A 4,142-nucleotide genomic window follows, 5' to 3' on the forward strand; every position below is an offset into this window, starting at 1 on the left:
GGGGCACGCGGGGACCAAGACGAGCCAGGGAGCCACACCACAACAGCCCATACAGCTCCAAGAACTTGGAGAGCGGAACGGGAATTGTTCACATATGCCTCCCAGGCCGAGCCTGGCCAACATTACCGCTCATGCGCTACCGAGTGGGGATGGAGAGAAGATGAAAATCGGCCGCCCTACAAATGACCCAAGGCCATCGTTCAGGCAAACGCGAAACACAACTCAATAACCAACCCACCTTTCACACGGAAAGAAAACTTGTCCCTCAGATCATCTGGAATTTGAATGGGCCCCGCGTGACCGAAACGAATCAGCAAGGGAGAGCTAGGCAAAGGAGCAGCAAGAACATGCACAAAGGCAACCTCGGGTCACAACTTAGTACTTTTCATATGGGTTCGTTGGCCCGTGCGCGCCCTCTCCCGAACTAATTTACATGGGCGCCCGAACGACCGAAAGGAAGCCACAAGGGAGAGCCGAGCAAACGAGCTGCACGAACGTGCACAAAGCCAACCTCGGGTCACAACTTGGCATTTTTGATACGGGCTCGTTCACCCGGGCACACCCTCGCCCGAACGATCTGCCCGAACGAGTTCACACGGGCGCCCTCAAACGACCCGCCCAAACGATTTTGCATGGGCGCCCGAACGACCGAAACGAAGCCACAAATGAGAGTCGGGCAAACGAGCTACATGAACATACACAAAGCCAACCTCGGGTCACAACTTAGCATTTTTGATACGGGCTCGTTTGCCCGGGCGCGCCCTCGCCCGAACGACCCGCCCGAACGAGTTCACACGAGTGCCCTCAAACGACCCGCCCGAACGACCGAAACGAAGCGACAAGGGAGAGCCGGGCAAATGAGCTGCACGAACGTGCACAAAGCCAACCTCAGGTCACAACTTAGCATTTTTGATACGGGCTCGTTCACCCGGGCGCGCCCTAGCCCGAACGACCCGCCCGAACGAGTTCACACGGGCGCCCTCAAACGACCCGCCCGAACGACCGAAACGAAGCGACAACGGAGAGCCGGGCAAACGAGCTGCACGAACGTGCACAAAGCCAACCTCGGGTCACAACTTAGCATTTTTGATACGGGTGCGCCCTCGCCCGAATGACCCGCACGAACGAGTTCACACGGGCGCCCTCAAACGAGCCACCCGAACGACCGAAACGAAGCGACAAGGGAGAGCCGGGCAAATGAGCTGAACGAACATGCACAAAGCCAACCTCGGGTCACAACTTAGCATTTTTGATACGGGCTCGTTCGCCCGGGCGCGCCCTCGCCCGAACGACCCGCCCGAACAAGTTCACGCGGGCACCCTCAAACGACCCGCCCGAACGACCGAAACGAAGCGACAAGGGAGAGCCGGGCAAACGAGCTGCACGAACGTGCACAAAGCCAACCTCGGGTCACAACTTAGCATTTTTGATACGGGCTCGTTCGCCCGGGCGCGCCCTCGCCCGAACGAGTTCACGCCGGCGCCCTCAAACGACCCACACGAACGACCCAAACGAAGCGACAAGGGAGAGCCGGGAAAACGTGCTGCACGAACGTGCACAAAAACAACCTCGGGTCACAACTTAGCATTTTTTATACGGGCTCGTTCGCCCGGGCGCACCCTCGCCCGAACGCGTTCACACGGCGCCCTCAAATGACCCGCCTAAATGACCAAACGAAGCGACAAGGGAGAGTCAGGCAAACGAGCTGCACGAACGTGCAAAAGCCAACCTCGGGTCACAACTTAGCATTTTTGATACGGGCGCGCCCTCGACCGAACGTCTCGCACGAACGAGTTCACGCGGGCGCCCTCAAACGACCGCCCGAACGACCGAAACGAAGCGACAAGGGAGAGCCGGCAGACGAGCTGCACGAACGTGCACAAAGCCAACCTCGGGTCACAACTTAGCATTTTTGATACAGGCTCGTTCGCCCAGGCGCGCCCTCGCCCGAGCGACCCGCCCGAACGAGTTCACGTGGGCACCCTCAAACGACCCCCCCGAACGACCCAAACGAAGCGACAAGGGAGAGCCGGGCAAACGAGCTGCTCGAGTGTGCACAAAGCCATCCTCGGGTCCAAACTTAGCATTTTTGATATGGGCTCGTTCACCCGGGCGCGCCCTCGCCCGAACGACCCGCCCGAACGAGTTGACACGGGCGCGCTCAAATGACCCGCCCGAACGATTTTGCATGGTGCCCGAACGACCAAAACGAAGCGACAAGGGAGAGCCCGGCAAACGAGCTGCACGAACGTTCACAAAGCCAACCTCGGGTCACAACTTAGCATTTTTGATACGTCCTTGTTCGCCCGGCGCGCCCTCCCACAAACGACCCCCCCGAACGAGTTCACACGGGCGCCATCAAACGACCAGCCAAACGATTTTGCATGGGCGCCCAAACGACCGAAACGAACCGACAAGGGAGAGCCGGGCAAACGAGCTGCACGAACGTGCACAAAGCCAACCTCGGGTCACAACTTAGCATTTTGGATACGACCCTCACCCGAACGACCCGCCGAACGAGTTCACACGGGCGCCCTCAAACGACCCGCCCGAACGACCCCACCCCCGAACGAGTTCACACGGGCGCCCACAAACGACCCGCCCGAACGACCGAAACGAAGCGACAAGGGAGAGCCGGGCAAACGAGCTGCACGAACGTGCACAAAGCCAACCTCAGGTCACAACTTAGCATTTTTGATACGGGCTCGTTCGCCCAGGCACGCCCTAGCCCGAACGACCCGCCCGAACGAGTTCACATGGGCGCCCTCAAACGACCCGCCCGAACGACCGAAACGAAGCGACAACGGAGAGCCGGGCAAACGAGCTGCACGAACGTGCACAAAGCCAACTCGGGTCACAACTTAGCATTTTTTGATACGGCCCTCGCCCGAATGAGCTCACACGGGCGCCCTCAAACGACCCACCCGAACGACCCGCCCGAACGATTTCACACGGGCGCCCCAAACGACCCACCCGAATGACCCACCCGAACGAGTTCACACGGGCGCCCTCAAACGACACGCCCGAACGATTTTTCATGGGCGCCCGAACGACCGAACGAACCGACAAGGGAGAGCCGGGCAAACGAGCTGCATGAATGTTCACAGAGCCAACCTCGGGTCACAACTTAGCATTTTTGATACGGCCCTCGCCAGAACGACCCCCCGAACGAGCTCACAACGGGCGCCCTCAAACGACCTGTCCCAACGACCCACCCGAACGACCCTCCCGAATGAGCTCACATGGGCGCCCTCAAATGACACGCCCGAACGAGTTCACACAGGCGCCCTCAAACGACCCGCCCGAACGACCCACCCGAACGACCCGCCCGAACGAGTTCACACGGGTTCCTCACAAACGACCCGCCCCGAACGACCCACCCGAACGACCCCCCGAACGAGTTCACACGGGCGCCCTCAAACGACCCGCCTGAACGACCCACCCAAACGACCCGCCGAACAAGTTCACAACGGGCGCCCTCAAACGACCCGCCTGAACGACCCACTCGAACGACCCGCCGCAGAACGAGTTCACAACGGGCGCCCTCAAACGACCCGCCCAAACGAGTTCACACGGCGCCCTCAAACGACCCGCCCGAATGAATTTTCATGGTGCCCCGAGCGACCGAAAGAACCGACAAGGAGAGCCGGGCAAACGAGCTGCACGTATGTGCACAAAGCCAACCTCGGGTCACAACTTAGCATTTTTGATACGGCCCTCGCCCGATACGACCCCCCGAACGAGTTCACACCGCACGCCCTCAAACGACCCGCCCGAACGAGTTCACGCGAGCGCGCTCAAACGACCCACCCGAACGAGTTCACACGGGCGCCCTCAAACGACCCGCCCGAATGAGTTCACAGGGGCACCCTCAAACAACCCCCCGAACGAGTTCACACGGGCGCCCTCAAACGACCCGCCCGAATGACCCATCCGAACGACCCGCCCGAACGAGTTCACACGGGCGCCTCAAAAAACGACCCGCCTGAACGAATTTTCATGGGCGCCCGAACGACCGAAACGAACCGACAAGGAGAGCCGGGCAAACGAGCTGCACGAACGTGCACAAAGCCAACCTCGGGTCACAACTTAGCATTTTTGATACGGCCCTCGCCCGAACGACCCGCTCGAACGACCCACCC

Source organism: Pinus tabuliformis, chromosome 2_2, assembly GCF_031772625.1.
Source record: "Pinus tabuliformis cultivar Carrire ecotype Pingquan chromosome 2_2, CPIR1, whole genome shotgun sequence".
Classification (NCBI taxonomy): Eukaryota; Viridiplantae; Streptophyta; class Pinopsida; order Pinales; family Pinaceae; genus Pinus; species Pinus tabuliformis.